This window comes from Nycticebus coucang, chromosome 2 (assembly GCF_027406575.1).
Source record: "Nycticebus coucang isolate mNycCou1 chromosome 2, mNycCou1.pri, whole genome shotgun sequence".
NCBI classification, from domain to species: Eukaryota; Metazoa; Chordata; class Mammalia; order Primates; family Lorisidae; genus Nycticebus; species Nycticebus coucang.
The window spans coordinates 160,622,212-160,639,278 of NC_069781.1; the positions used below are offsets into that span (position 1 = coordinate 160,622,212).

The following is a 17,067-nucleotide window of genomic DNA, read 5'->3' on the forward strand; positions in this document are numbered from 1 at the left end:
AGATCAAAATCTTCGTGAAAATTTTAATTGCAATTTTTCCTCACATCTCTGAGCTCAGTTTCTCCCTATGGATGCAGAGAAAAGTTAACATACTATTTTCTCATGTACTTTCTGTAGACTCGAATTCAGTGGTGTTTTTGTCGTACTATTAATAGTAGTACATAGTAGGAGTAATACTAGCAGAAACTGTAGTAACTGCTCAGTGAATAATTATGTTTATCATTATCATAGTTAGTAATTCCATAGCTCTGTTATACACTATTCTAAGTGCCATTTCTTTTTCTATCCTCTCATTTAAGATTTCAACAACACTGAAGAGTTAAGTGACTTTCCAAGGTCATGTAACAGTAACGGCTATTTACTGAGGCTAGAGAAAGGCTTCAGACTCAGATAAGGGAGAAACAGGAATTTTATGTGTACAGGATCGAAAGGTCCAGTTTTAAAACTTGAAAAAATGATCCTGCTGCAATAGAGAAAATGGGGCGGAGCAGGGGATTTGACTATTATCAATAATAACATGGGGAAGATGGACTCATACCCTCCTACCCTCAACCCTATGAACAATAGATACACTTAGAATTAATTAAATAGCAACTCATTTGAGATGGAATTTTCACTTTCTCTAGCTTATTTAGGATTTAGGATGGAGGATGGATATTAGAAATGCAGAGGAAAACTTAAGCCTTGAAATTCAGCTAATTTAAGGTGACATGAGACCTGCCCTTTACTACAATACAGATGTATATGATTGTGTGTGTGTATGTATGTGTGTGTAAATCAAACTGCTGTATGTATTTATTTTCAAAAAGCTACCCTGAGGAGACAAATAGCCTGAGGAAAATACACTAGCTATACATTCTGCTTCTGACTGGAGGCTTAACTTGTCAGTGATAATGATTTACATAGTGATCTTCTCCCTTCCTGCCTAGAAAGTTGCACTAGCTTCAAGCTATGTGCTCTGTTAAAGAGTCAAGGGGGGAGAAATCTTTCCTGTATTAAGCTGGTTTTGATTGTTAATTCTTTTCCAGCAGTGACATGAGTCTGGATAATGTAGGTAAACTGGGAGCAATGTTCTGATTGCTGAGAACACATATAGATATTATTTTTTATATAGGTAAAGTTTTTTAATGAGTGAATTGCCTGGTATTGAATATTTCTACTTTGTTTCTTCAGAGTGAATGTTTATGTTATCCAGAATCCTTTTGTGTGTCCTTATCACTTCAGCATAGACTGTCCCCAATAAATACTGTTGAATGAATTTATTAATCTACTTTTACCTAATAATTTGTCAGCACTTCAGAATAACCAGTTAATCAATTGTATTGATTTTGAATGAAAAATGATAAATTAATCTGTGGAATGCCACATTAATTTCTAAATGTTGTGTAGCAGGTGTGTTTATACATGTTTAATTATGTTATAATGTGACTACTTCACCAAAGAAACTTCAACTTTTTTATAAGACAGTTATAAGAGATTATATGTCAGAAAATTTGGGGAGCAAAATTAATGGCAAATATATTTGAGATCTGATTCAGTAACTTTCAGCTGGAAAGACAAATTGTACAATCTCATTAAATCTTTTCATGTCTACAAATTTAAATATATTAATGTATGCACCTCAAATGGATTTTGTAAACAGTAAATGAGATATGCTCTGTGTATTCAAGGTAGTGCAAGCAAAAAGTGCTCAAAATGTTAGCCATTGGTATTACTCACAGTAATCAAATTTCGTATGTTCCTTAGCAGAGGACTACAAAATGGAAATTTTGATATAGTATAGACTAGAGATGAACTTTTCTTTTTGTAAAATATCCCATTTTCATTTAAAAATTTCAATGAAAGTCTTAGGTGAAATTTTCAGTTTTATAAACTTACCTTAGGTAATGGATTTAATTATCATTGTATCTAAAAACCAATTTATGTTTAGCTTAATAATTATCCATTGGTAGGAAAGTTAATAATTACTTATCTGGGTTAGGTATAGGGGTTTGGTAGTATGCATAGGTACACATGTATATGGGGGATGTGACATGCTCAAATAACTATGAATCAAAGATTCCTTCTCTGCAATATTTATAAAATGTTCTGTTAAAGGCAAGTTTTTATTTCAACAAGTTCCAGATACTTTAAACTACAAGATTTCTTTAGCCAATTCAACAGTTTGAAAATTAAGCTGTTTAAAAATTTTGCACAAAAGAGAACAGTAATTGAATTACTAAGTTATCACAACATAATAGCTTTTATCAACTTGTGTTTGAAGAAATAAAATTGCCTTTATTCATTGATTATATGGCTGTGCAGTAAATCACAAGGATTCTACATAAATTTCTGCAAGTAATAAGTGATGATAGCAAGGTCATAGGAGGCAAACTCAATATACAAAAGTCAACTTCATTTACATACAAGTAACAAGTTATTATAGTTTAAAGTAAAAATGCTTATTTTACAATATCACAAAAATGAAATTCGCAGGTACAAATCAAACAAAATATGCATATGTCTGTATATAGTAAACTACAAAACACTGTTAAAATAAATTTTAAAAAGAACTAAATAACTAAATATATCTCATGCTCAGGGATTGAACAATTCAATATTGTTAAGATGTTAATGCCTCATAAATTTCGAAGGGCACTAGAGAGCAGTGAGCCATTCATATCATTCATCATACAGACGAGTAACAAATGGATATGGAGTGACAGGGCTTTAAAAAAAATGTCTAGGAAGTGGCAATTAGAAAAAAGAATTAATTAATGATGAAAAAATCCAAGGCGTGAGAACTGCTTAAAGTAGTAACATTCTTACTATATGTTTCATCTTCACTACGTGAACTAAGATAACAAATCTATTGCTTGGGGGGACTTCCTAAAGGACAAATCATATAAGCTAATTTTCCAAGTGAGGAAACTGAGGCTCATCAAGATTAAATGGCAAGGTCACAGCTGTTGGATAGGGTTTGAAGCTGTTAGGCAGTTAGCTAGATATGAGCAGGGCAGGAGAGGTCAGGCTGACCCTGGCTATTATGGGAATGGGGCTGTTTAAGACCCTGATTTTGGGCTATTTTAGGAAAGAGGTGGATCAGTGCTCCTTTGCAGTATGGACAGAGAGACGTGGTCAGGCTGTTTTTGGAAAAGGGTTGGTCAAGATCCTGGGTGGATCAATCAGAAAATGGGTTAAAAGTAGGGGACTTTCCAAAGAGAAGATGATATTTCCTCAAAATTGAGCATAAAATCTCAAAAGCTCATCAAAAGCTTATCCCTTCTCCTCCTCCCCTTCTTACATTTTTCCCAATGCTGACCAAATCTCTTTCTCCAAGACTCTGATTTGAAGATGGTTTCATGGTTTTGGAAGGACCCCTCAGATGCCCATGTCGGAGGTATCACTCAGTTCACTAGTAAGAGATGCCTCCTTTCAGAGACATCTAAAAAGGACAGAGTCACTACCCTGGGACATTTGGGTAGCCAATTAGACCCTGGACAACTGGATCCTCCAATCTCCTTCTTTCCAGATGGACAACCAGCTGTCTAACAGCAGATTAAGATGTCTTCTTGCTAATTGGAAACACTTTGATCCACTGATGCTGAAGAAGTATTGCTTGACTTTCTTTGTAACGTAGCCTGGTGGCTCCTGCCTTGCTCATGTCTAGCTAATTCCCTAATAAAGCCCAGCACACTGCATTTCTCATAGGGAAAAAAAAAAGACAGGATGCTTGATCAACAGAGATCATGGAACGGTATGGTGTTCTATATAAACTGTTTATTTCAGGAAAAAAATATAAGCAAAAGGTACACTAGCCACTGTGGTTATGACAACAAAACTGATAGAAGTTGCACTAAAAATTTGCTAATGATTCCAGAAAATTTGCTAAACATCATTTCCTAATTTTGTGCAAGTGTGTGGCTATGTGGACATGTGAGTATGTGATTTTTTTTATACTCCCTTGTGCTTCAAACCCAAGGCTTTGGCACATAAAAAAGAGTATGACTTGAGTGAAAATATATACCTCTTTTTTCTTTTTATGGAGACAGAGTTTTGCTCTGTCACCCCAGCTAGAGTGCAATGGTGTCATCATAGCTCACTGCAGCCTAAATCTCCTGGGCTCAAATAATCCTCCTGACTCAGCCTTCTAAGTAGCAGGGACTACAGGCTTGGGCCACCACACCTAGCTAATTTTCTGTCTTTAGTAGAGACTTGCTCTTGCTCAGGATGGTTTCTAACTCCTGACTTCAAAGGATCCTCCTGCCTCGGCCTCCGACAGTGCAAAGATTACAGACTTGAGTCACTACAACCAGAGAAGTATAACTTGAATAGTAAATTATAAAATAGAAAATACGGGGCGGCGCCTGTGGCTCAGTGAGTAGGGCACCGGTCCCATATGCCGAGGGTGGCGGGTTCAAGCCCAGCCCTGGCCAAACTGCAACAAAAAAAAAAAGAAAAGAAAATACTATTCTTTTCTTTTTGAGACAGAGTCTGGCCCTATTGCTCAAGCTAGAGTGCAGTGACACTATCATAGCTCACTGCAGCCTGAAACTCCTAGTCTCAAGTAGTCTTCTTGCCTCGTCCTCCCAAAGTGCTAGTGCTAGGATTACAGACATGAGCCACCATACTGGCAAAATACTTTTTTTCGATTGTTCATTTGAGACAGTGTCTCATTCTGTCACTTGAGCTACAGTGCACAGCTCACAGCAACCTCAAATTCCTATGCTGGAGAGATCCTCCTGCCTCAGCCTCCTGGGTAGCTGGGAGTCCAGATGTGTACCATCAAGTATGGCTAATTTTTCTATTTTTTTGTGGATGGGGGATCTGTCTCACTCTTTCTTGGGCTGTTCTCAAACTCCTGGCCTTAAGCAATCCTCCTGCCTCACCTTTCCAAAGTGCCAGGATTACAGGCACGAGCCACCGCCACCAGAGCCCAAAATTCTTTTAACAGGAAGGAGGCTTAAGTTGAATATTTGAGTTCAACTGTTCAGTCCTAATGCTTGGAGTTTTCAAAAAGAGAGAGGAAAAACTTAGCCCAGTCCTTTCCTAAACAGTCTAGAAAAGTTTTCCTTGTGCTGACACTTCTAGAATATTTAAAAGAGAAAGGCAGAACCTTGTGGAGCTTACAGAGTAGCAGGAGAGGATTTTGTATTTATTTGTAAAGACTCTTTAAGGCTCCAATTCCAAAGTAGGAGTCCTTTCTTCCCCTACCTCAAAAGTTCTCTCAGGAGAGGGGAGAAGAGAGTCTTCAGATACAAACGTTCACTCCCCATCACATCTCTAGGAGCAGTTACCAGGCATGTCCATTCTCTTGGTAAATGTCACAATCTTTCCCTACCAAGCCATAGTACAAAACGGTATCCCAGCACTTGCGAAGCTAAGTGACATGGAACTGTGCTACCTCTTCCCATCCAAATCCAAGCCTGGTGAATTTTCCTTTAGAGTCAACTGCAAAGGCCTTCCTCAAATATCACCAAAAGAATCCTCCAGCACTCTTGCATTTATATTTTTCTGGCTGACATTATGCATCAGTCACCCCATGGGGTTCTAGGCTGTATTAGGGAACGCAAACCTGGATGACTGAAGCTAAGCGCTCATGAGGTAATGCAGGCTTTTGAAAACCTCCTTCAATAATATCCCCTGGGAGGATGCCTAAAAGTAATCCAAGTTTTCACTCCACATGAGCCAGTGCAATTAGGGAAGGAGCACAGTCCCTGGATTTAAAAGAGACTGAGTGGTACACTTAAAAGGTAATCTCATCCAAGTTTTTCATACCTTGCAGCAGTTGCGTTTTGCAAGATGATGGATATCTTTAGGGGCTCGCTTTGTAGTTCTAAACCTGGAACTGCAGTAATAATCTCAACACACTTCAAATAGAAGGGAGTTACCGGAGGGGAAATACTGTCTGTAAAGGAGAGTGGTCCACACAAGCCTTTGAGCAGGGGCTCAAGTGGGTCTAGTACCATCTCAGTTACCCACCTGGCCCTCTGGGTGGTTGGGATGATCACAAGAAATATTTGGAAGAACAAATTGTATTGGATGAAAATAAGAACTTTTCCGTGAGAACTTTGTTCATATTTCCATAAGAACATATCCATATGCAAAAAAAAAAAAATTAAGAAGAACCAAATAAAGCGAGGGGTGGGGAGGCACAGTGCAGGCAGAACAAGTACAAATCTTTGAAATAAGCCAGTCCTGCGTTCAAATCCCAATTTCTTTCCTCATTAGCCACACTGGGACAGAGGCTGCATTTCGCTGAACCTGTTTCTTTGTCAAGAGGGAGTGATTTCCAATCTCATGGGATTCAAGTAAGAGCTAAATAACATTTCATATTTTCTGGAAAGTACTAGGTACTCAAAAAGTATTGCTTCTCTTGGTCCTGTGTATATAGATGGTGGCCATGAACTCGTGTGCAAGTTAAACAACTATTTTAAGTTGCACACGAGCTTTGTGGCCACCCGGTTTATCCATCAACTTCCACCTTGCGTGTTCTTTATTAGGCTATTAAAAATGAATTTGCTCAAGTATTTGTAAAGCAGCAGAAATAGAAAACTAGCCATTGCCTTCTCTGTGGTCATTGTCATTGGTCATTGGTCATTTAAAATTCATTGCATAAATCAAGTTGTATCTCTACTCAAATATATTAGAATGATAAATCCTAATTAAATATTTTTATTTTTCTGTCAATGTTTCTTTCTTTTTCTTTTTATTTATTTTTTTTTTTTTGGAGACAGATTCTCACTTTGTTGCCCTTGGTAGACTGCTGTGGTATCATAGCTCATAACAACCTCAAACTCATGGGCTCAAATTGTCCTCTTGACTCAGCCTCCCAAGTAGCTGTGACTACAGATGCCCACCAGAATGCCCAGTTATTTATTTATTTATTTATTCATTCATTCATTCATTTATTTTAGAGAGGTCTCCCTCTTGCTCATCCTGGTCTCAAACTCCTGAGCTCAAATAATCTGCTGGCCTTGGCCTCCCAGAGTGCTAGGATTACAAGCCTGAGCCACTGTGCCCAGCCTTCTGCTAATGTCTTAAAAGCCCATATCATAATTTTACAGAATTTTAGACAGAAGTAAATTATCCAAGGGCTTACCCATATTCTTTTTCTACCTCCTCATCTGTCTTATAAACTGACGTCATAGTCTGTAATAGGAAGTATGTGATAATTTTATTTAAAGACTTATTAAATTACTATGTTTGATATTTGAATTTGATGTGGTTAATGATTTATAATAGTTTCTAGTGTTACTGTATAGAAAGTATATCAGGTTAAAAGCCAAAATTGTGTCTGTAAAAGTTTAAGAAAAAAGAAAGATCATCATGTTTGTTGGTTGATTTAAATTGTTCTGACTTCAAGCCCAGTCCTGCCAGCCACAGTTGTTCAGCAAATGCCATGTGTTAGAGTCAAAATGCACCCCTTTCCAAAAATGGCAGACCCTGTGTGATCAGAAAGGCCATCAAAGTATGCGTAAGCCCATCTGCTCAGGGCCGAGAGAAGTCAGTCTGGACCTAATGAGACTCACATCCCCCTACGCGTCTCTTCCCTGCTTGCTTCTCCTTCCGCTTCGCGCCCGCGCCCCGTCTCCCCGATCCCACGCTCTGCCCCTCTCAACCTTTATCTCATCTTTTCCTCTGATAGTTTTTGGTTCTCTGTTTCCTGAGTGCTGTGCCCCTGTGAAAATCTCTCACTCTCCACAAGTTTCTGTGTTAGGTTCTTTTCTTATGTTGTATCCCTTCGAATGTGACTTTCTTCGTGTATTTTAGGATTTCTGTCTCCGGCTGTTTACTTGTGGGCTGTATAGTTGATGCCTGCTCGGCTCTGCCTCACCACTTCATTTTGTCTGTGTGTATGTGGGCTGGGTTGGGGGTGGGGGATGCAGAGGGAGGTCTCCATGTTTACTGTTTGGTCTTTCAGCTTCTTTTTGCTTGCACCTGCCTTCCAACTTGTAGGGTGGAACAAAAGATAGGATGGTTTAAATGCATTTCTGATAGTCTATTCGGGATGTGGGAATTTGGGTTCAGCTATAAAAAACTAAGGCCTTTGCAGTATGAGTTTAGTGACAGGAGAAAAAAATCAGAACAGACGACTCAAAAAACAGTGGCCTTGATCAATAGGACCAGCCATTGCAAATGTCTAATGATTTCTGAAAACACCTTGAAAGGCTGATTATAAATGTTCCTCCAATGGCAGGGAAGCAATCAGAGGATAAGCTTTCCCAAAGCAATGTGGCTGTAAAAGAAAAAAAATAATAAGACACATGTATGACAAAGGGCAATCTGCAATGAGAAATTCATTTATACTTTTACAAGCACATTAAAAAGAAACGAAGAAAAACTCCACTATAAATAACCCTATCACATTCTAAATAAAGCTTTGGAGTGGCTAGGGAGTCTGACTTGCACCGAGTTATAGGATTCAGTCATTTTTTAGAGTCATGTTTGCTCTTTTACCAAATTACTGTTCCTCAGAGAATTTGCTAAAGGTGTAGCAGATTATTCTCAGTGCCCAAGGTCACCAGGAGCAAAGGATATGACCGGAACTGCCCAGAGCAAAGTCACTATGATGAGGGCTGGGACAGAAGACATGAAACAGAGAAGCATATATCCATTGGAAAAAGACTGAAAGACTCGTGGAGTTGCAAGGCACATCAGGGAAGTCACTGCAGAGAGCTGAGTAAATTATAGATCCCACCTCTGGAGCCTCTGCAGTATTGTCCACCAGCTCAGTTTCTAAGAGTATAGGGAATTGTTACTAAATTATTCAGCATTAACACAATCAGTTCAAGCAACTGGAGGGTACAAGCATTTTGTCTTCTTTTAGTTCCTGTCTGTGTGTACAAGATTTTATTTTTCAGTCCACTGTTCTTTCTGCTATTCTGGTGATTCTCACTTTAAGAGGAAGGAAGAAAATTACCCACTTCTGGACAAAGGTTCCAGTGAGCTCTCTAAATTAACGCTACGTCTTTGCAGCACTTAAGAACTCTGCCCGGCTCAGGCAAAGCCTGACTCATTTCACTCCCATCACCTAACCGATGAAAATTAACTTCAGTCCAAAAGTCTCATTTGTCTTATCTGCCCAATGGGGAATTATAACACATGTAAATACCACGTGAATATATTTAAAGTACCTAGTAAGAGGCCTGAAGTGTTCAATAAAAGTATTCTTCTTCTCTTGTTACTCCTTCTTATACATCATTTTTCTCTTATTTCATCATATAATCATTTTAAGGTATATTTTTAAATGAGAAAGCAAAAAGGCAGATGTTGTATTAGCTTCTGTATTTGGAGAATAACCTCTAAATCACTGTGTACAAGATACAGGGCCTGAAAAAGGCTGGTTATGCCAGTGGCATCTCCCCATAAAGGACATAAAACAAAGCCACCACATGCATAGGCCCCAAGGACAGTTTTCGTCTCTCAAGGGTTTATGTTCACCCCTGCCTCTGACTAGTAAAATATACAGGTGCTTGCAAACAAAATTGTGTAGTAGATTTGCAATTAGGTAGATATCTCTGTTTGCTTGAATTTCAATAAACTTTTGCATGCTAGTCATGGGGCCATACCTTTGTTTCTTTCTGTGATCTCACTTTTCTCATCTGCAAATTGGGGCCACAGCCCAGCATATGGAGCAGCTACCCCATGGGGTTCAAATGAGATAATATGTTTCCGTGGTTACAGGGAAAACTTTGCAATCACCAGGCCCAGGTCTGACTCCGGGCTCCATCCAGTAATCACCATTTATCTAACCTGTACTTTCTAATGTAGATAACTCTTCCCTCCAGTGACTCTCTTCTGATTTGGGAATGGGAATAATAGTACCTTTGTCAGCAGGTAGACTGAATAGGAAAACTTTATAAGTGTCTGCCATACAGTAAACACTCAGTACATACCATCAGTTGAATTACTTAAAACCTCTTTTTCTCCTCCTCTGTAATGTCCCTGAACAATGAACAATGTCATCAATTACCTAGTCTCCATCATATATTCACAGAAAAAGAAAAAAAGATCAATGTATCACAGCTGAGACTGTTTTTTTTTTTTTCTTTTAAGGATTAGGGAAAAATAGAAATCTGCATGTTGTGTTTTATTCCGTGCTATTCCCCAATATTCCTCAGCCCTTCTGATCAGCCTCATCTGGATTCTGCTATTGTCCCCCATGGAAGCCCAGTGACATTTGATACTCTGTGGATTTCAGAGCACATCTGTTGGGTGAATTTACGTAAATTATAATGGAAATTTTATGTACAGTTGGAAAATACTGAAATATTTTTAAAACACCACTATTTAGAAAACATATTACAAGCAGACCAAATAAAGCCTTGCAAATGCTATAACCCTTTCACCTTTCTCAAAAAACATAATCCCATAAATAACGTTTCTAAGTTATTCTTGAAAAGCTTCTGTACAGCTAAGGAGACAATAACCAAAGCAAAGAGACAACCTACACAATGGGAAAGGATATTTGCATATTTTCAATCAGACAAAAGCTTGATAACTAGGATCTATAGAGAACTCAAATTAATCCACATGAAAAAATCCAACAATCCCATATATCAATGGGCAAGAGACATGAATAGAACTTTCTCTAAAGATGACATATGAATGGCTAACAAACACATGAAAAAATGTTCATCATCTCTATATATTAGAGAAATGCAAATCAAAACAACCCTGAGATATCATCTAACCCCGGTGAGAATGGCCCACATCACAAAATCTCAAAACTGCAGATGCTGGCGTGGATGTGGAGAGAAGGGAACACTTTTACACTGCTGGTGGGACTGCAAACTAGTACCTTTCTGGAAGGAAATATGGAGAAACCTCAAAGCACTCAAGCTAGACCTCCCATTTGATCCTGCAATCCCATTACTGGGCATCTATCCAGAAGGAAAAAAATCCTTTTATCATAAGGACACTTGTACTAGACTGTTGATTGCAGCTCAATTTACAATCGCCAAAATGTGGAAACAGCCTAAATGCCCACCAACCCAGGAATGGATTAACAAGCTGTGGTATATGTATACCATGGAATACTATTCAACCATTAAAAAAAATGGAGACTTTACATCCTTCGTATTAACCTGGATGGACGTGGAAGACATTATTCTTAGTAAAGCATCACAAGAATGGAGAAGCATGAATCCTATGTACTCAATCTTGATATGAGGACAATTAATGACAATCAAGGTTATGGGGGGGGGAAGCAGAAAGAGGGATGGAGGGAGGGGGGTGGGGCCTTAGTGTGTGTCACACTTTATGGGGGCAAGACATGATTGCAAGAGGGACTTTACCTAACAATTGCAATCAGTGTAACTGGCTTATTGTACCCTCAATGAATCCCCAACAATAAAAAGAAAAAAAAAAAAAGAAAAAGAAAAAGCACAAACAATATCTACGATGACTGTATTACTTAAAGACTCATAAAGTGGTTACCCATTTCCAAACTAAATATCAACCCTTCATATCTGGTTAACATTTGGCCTATTCCCTGGTAAGGGAAGCTGTTTGTCACGTAGTTAGCAGTGCAGCACCACTGAGGCTGTTCTTTCTCTTTTCATAGTTTCATAAAAACAATTAAATATGCCTGCCACTTTAATTTATTAATTGATGAGACTGGTCCTCCAAGTGCTTAACACAGATATAATTTTTAAAATAAAAGTCTATTTGCCAAATGAGCTTTACATTAAATACTGTTCCCCAAGAATTTGCTATGAATGGATGGTATTGATTTTAAGAAAATTGAGCAATATAATATTATCATTAATTTTGCTCTCATTTTATTATGCTTTTCGTTGTAATAAAAGTATAACATAGAAAGTTAAATGCAGAAAATTACTTTTTTTTATAAAAACTGATAATCCAGTAACATACATTGGGGGAAAAAGATTGAACATATTGGTATATTTCCTTACGTTTTCCCCTTTATTGCTTTATGGTATAGTTATTAATCTGAATCAATGTCAGGAATTAACTTCTTTTGTTTTTAAGGTGGATTACCTGGATACAATTTACTCATGAAATGTAATCCTGCCTGCATTTGGTATTTTTTTCTGATTTTACATTGTTTTCAATCGGGGAAGTCGTCACAATGAAAACAGCTGAACGTGGTTATAGATGTGATCAGCGTTCTCCTTACAGTAATTGTTTAAATCAAGAACATTGGCAATGTACGTGTGTTTTGGGGGGATAAATTAAAAAATAACAGTAGAATGATGAAAAGTGGTGACTATAGGTAAGCATATTAGTGGTACTAGCAGTTCATTATCTTTGTAAAAATTTGAATAAATGCATCTATATTCAGTGTTTGAATATATATATTTAATATTTGAATATATACTTTTTTCTTTTGAAGGAGAATTTATTTTTAAATCAAATGATCACAAATGTATTTTCTACGTTTATACAAATTTTCAGGTATTAGATTTACTTATATGTAATTCACCAGTGCTATCATTTTACAGTTGGGTAACATTAATAGTTGAAAAAGTTGTTCTAGGCAGTGGTATTTTAGTTTCATATTCAGTCTGACTGATCAGAAAAGTATATTAGTCACATAGAATTAAATATTTTATTTTAGATAAAAACATACTCTATTTGATAATAAAATGCAATCCAATTTTGCTTAAGCAATAAAAGAGTTAAATGATTTGGGTTATAATCAAAGGAACATAAATGTAAATCTACGGAAAGATAAGTCTTTTCTAAATAAAATTCCAAACATTTTCTATAAATAAATTATTTCAGGTTAAACATGTTTTTGCTTTAGGGCCAAAAGAGCCACAACAAGTTTGATAAAATTCTCTAGACATGAGTTCCATTGTACTGCCCATATAGCAGCTCAGAATAGTGAAAAAATTCTTTGGACATAGCATACCAGGGTAGGGAAGAGAAATGCTTGCCAATACTGACATGGTTAATAACAGGCAGAGAGGCTGGGAAGGAGACTAGAAAGCAAGAGTGAAGAGTATGTCACTAAATACAGCTAAAAGCTTTCTCGTGGAAGCCGAGATAAAGACAGTCCAGGCACATACAGACATGTTTGCAGTGGCTCAGGAGTTTTGTTGTTCAAGTGTTCAGATACAAATTCCAGAAAGACTTCTGGTTTGAGTCAAGCCTTTCCACTGAGATGCTTGGCATCCTGCTAAATATTTAATATCATCAAGCTCGTGCGACTCGAGCACGGTTTTAAGGCCTGCAACGTGAGTCTCTATCTTCCTGTCTGTCTGGCTAAGGGCCCGATCTTGCTGGGCATGCAGTGCCACTATTTCTGTTCTTAACTCCAGCAGCTTCCTTTTGTTCAATGAATACAATTCTTTTACTCTGCTCTTTTCTAGATTGAAGTCTAACTTGGTATCTGCTCGGACTTCGATCACTTCATCCATTACTTGTTGTTTTAACTGATGTAGTTCGAGTCTGATTTTCTCATTTTCTGCTCTGAGGGCTGAAAATTCACCAATTATTCTCCAAAATAATCATATCTTTTTTCACGTTAGCAATCTGAGACATTATTTGCTGAAGAGTGATCTCCTGCTGCATCTTGGTGACCATGTCTTTAGACGATATCCTTGTTGGCCTCCATGACCTGACCAATGCAGATACAATGATTTCTGCTTGCTGAGTAGTAGACACATTTTCTTCAAGTAGGCACACTAAGGCATGGGGGGTAGAGCTTCCTACTTCCAGAAGAGGTGAAATCTCTCCTTTTGCGTTCCAGCCACAGGTGCCCAGCAGACAAGCTCAGCTCTCTCCTACAGAAAGCGAGGGTGGCCCCCGGGCTGTGGCAGAGGTGAAAGGCGCCAGCAGCACCCAGGCTGAGGACCGATGGCACCTCCAGACGCTGCTGTGCCTGGCCGGGGGTGCAGCAGGGCCAAGATGCGAGCGCTCCCAGTCCTGGGGCAGCCAGTGCTGAGTGGCCGTGGCTGATATACGCTTTTTATAGGCACACATATTTAACAGAGATGTGCCAACACACGTGCATTTTTATAATTATATTATATATATATTATATCTTGCTTCTAGCATTTTTTATGTTGAAACCACATTCTCATGTTGTAATTTTAATTTTTTTATGACTTCACACTTTTCTGTCAAGTGCAAAGAATCACTTTCCAGTTGTGCAACATTTATGTTCAACCAATCCTTCTGTATAAACTTTTTCTTCAGAGTTATGATAGAAATCAATTCTCTGGGTTTTTTTCATATTGACTCTTTTGTTGCTATTTATTCATGAAACAAAATTATATAATCTGGTTCTCTTACCCATAAACATCTGTTATCATGTTGCTTCAAGTGGGAAAAATAGACGCTTCAATGAGATGCCTCACAAAGAGCAGAGAAACTATGCACGATTTTTGTTGTAAGAAGTCTGATTGAATATATTTATTGGGGCATCCACAAAGATAAGCACAGTTTATCCAGTATCTCTTACCTGGTGCCTTGGTAGGGAATAAGGCAAACAGGGTGAGAGTCTAGGGCTACAGAAAAAGTGATTAGGAGATGATTTAGAATTTTACTCATGCACAAACTCAGCTAATAGTCCCTCCGTGTGTGTGTGTGTGTGTTTAGGGTTTCTGCTAATTAAAAAAACTGGTATTATCCCTTTTATTTATATTAGCATCAAAAGATTCCCAACAGCTTCAGGATGCTGTTATTTCTAAGCTGCGACATTGGGCAAGAGGCAGACAACTCCAGTTGTTTGGGCCAGATTGAGACATGCAATGCTGACTTGTATTCCTGCCAAATTGTTGGTGCACAAGGCTTTGTCTGAGTAGGCAGAAGCCTCACAGAACTGACAGTGAATTGTTCTTGCAAAGCCGAAGATACAATTTGGCTGTGGCTGCTAAGCCCATCGCTCTTAACATGCAAACGGCCAGCAAAAATAATGACATGTCAAGTACAATTTTCTCACCAGTCGCTGACACCGTAAACTGTAATATAGTGTAATTATTTGGCATCCTGTGTCCTTCATGCTAAGCGCCACCCAAACGATTTCCAAGTTACAGAGAAGAGAGAAGGTTAGAAGGTCAAATTTAAAGAGAGAAAATGAGTCAGTGCCTTGGAGGAAGAGAATTATAAATAGATGTGGCATCACCAGTGAGAGAGTTATATCCAAATAAGGAACAGCTCAGAAGCCCAGGTAGGAGGGAAAAAAGGAGGAAAGAGAGCAGAGGAGTTTATGTAAGAGAGAGGATTTAGGATAGAAGAACTCTGGCCACCTGCAGAGCAGAAGGCTTCTTTTATTTCCTCCCTCAAAATAAAGCAATATGAGGAATTGAGGATCACAGGAACCACAGAACAAGGGCTAAAGCAATGTGGGCCAAAAATCAACAGATGTCTCTCTCTCTCTCTCTCTCTCTCTCTCTCTCTCTCTCTCTCTCTCTCTCTCTCTCACACACACACACACACACACACTCTCTCTCTCTCTCTCTCAGATTGAGCATCTCTAACCTGAAAATCTGAGATCCAGAATGCTCCAATGCGTTTTGAGCATTGAAAATTCCAAAACTGACCTCATGTGACAAGTTGCTGACAAAATGTAGTCAAAACTTTATTTCCTGCACAAACTTATTAAAATATATTGCATAAAGTTTACCTCTGGCTATCTGTATAAGTGCATATGAAATAATTTGATGCTTAGACTTAGGTCCCCATGATATCCCCAAGATATCTCATTATGGGTATGCAAATATTCCCATATCTGGAAAACATCTGAAATCTGAAACATGTCTGGTCGCAAGCAATTTGGATATGGGATATTCAGTGTGAGTGTGTGGTGTATGTGTGTGTGGGGGGGGTGTATGAGAGAGAATTCCTGGTCTATAGGGTTTTGTATTTGAAACACATAATACTGCGATTCACCACACACTTACAAGTGAGGGAACTGCAAGAAGCTGAGGGACTTTCTTTCCCAGCTACTTTGTAGTAGAGCTGAAATAGAAACAAAGCAGATCTCCAGGACAGCTTTGCCTATCTTTCTAATTTGACTCAAAATACTTTAATCCTAGTTCTTTGTCTTCTAGTGCAATGGACTAAATGCTTGTATCTTACCCCCAAATTTATAAGCTGAAATCCTAACCCTCAGTGTGATAGTGATAGCAGGGAGGGCATTAGGTCATGAGGGTGGAGCCCTCAGGAACAGGATTAGTGTCCTTATAAAAGAGGGTCCAGAAAGCTTTCTTCCTTCTTTCTGACAATGTGCAGGTACAGCAAGAAGATGGGACTCCACAACCTGGAAGAGGGCCCTCCACAAAACCCAGTCTGATGTAAGAGATTTCCAGCTAACAGAACTGTGAGAAATAAATTTCTGTTACTTATTAGCTGCCCAGTCCACGTTAACTCATTGTAGCCCAGAACTAAGACATCCAGTTACCACAATCCTCTTTTAGAAATAGATCTGTACATGACATTTTCTCTGTTGAAAACGCCCTCTCAGTCTTTATCTCCAAATGCTGGTCAAGTGAGTTAATGCCTATCAGCTTACAGGTTATTTCTTTAGGGAAGAGTCCACCCTGCCACAGGACAGCTCAGCTTCCTCTGAATATGCTTCAACAGAAGGCTGGTCCTTTCCTTTGGAGTACTTATCTCTGTTTTAATGTGACGTTTGTTCGTGTGATGATTTGTTGTAATGTCTATCCCTCTCTAGTAGCCCATTAGTTCCATGACAGGGGGTATAGATCTGTGTTTGCTCAGAGCTGAACACCACTGGCCATGGGATACTCTGTAGATAGCAGGCGCTCAATTAATATTTGTGACATGGCTCTATCAGTCACCACCCTGGCTTCCAACAGCGGGCTCTCATGATGACACCCAGCTAGATACGATAAAGAACCCATATACATTTTTACCCAAGGATGGTATTTTTGCTTCAGTTGCAAGATTTATGGAGAGCCACCACAGGTTTTCTCTCTCCCATTTAACACCAGAGCAAATGGCATGAGGTGTTATAAAAAGCTTGGCATTTATGTGTTCATGAAAAGGCTCCGTACCACCTTGTTGCACAGAGAACTGGAGGCGGCAGTGGAGTCCCTGTGGCTGGTATTTGTTTTCAGAAATTCAGAATGAAGACTGAGCCATTAGCAC

The 17,067-nt window shown here is 38.6% G+C and overlaps 1 protein-coding gene and 1 pseudogene across 2 annotated transcripts in view; both read right to left on the reverse strand.

Moving 5' to 3' along the window:
- Nucleotides 1-17,067, reverse strand: part of CDH8 (cadherin 8) — a 435,918-nt gene that overhangs the window by 396,008 nt on the left and 22,843 nt on the right. The window lies entirely within an intron of this gene.
- Nucleotides 13,062-13,935, reverse strand: LOC128569288 (mitochondrial calcium uniporter regulator 1-like; annotated as a pseudogene).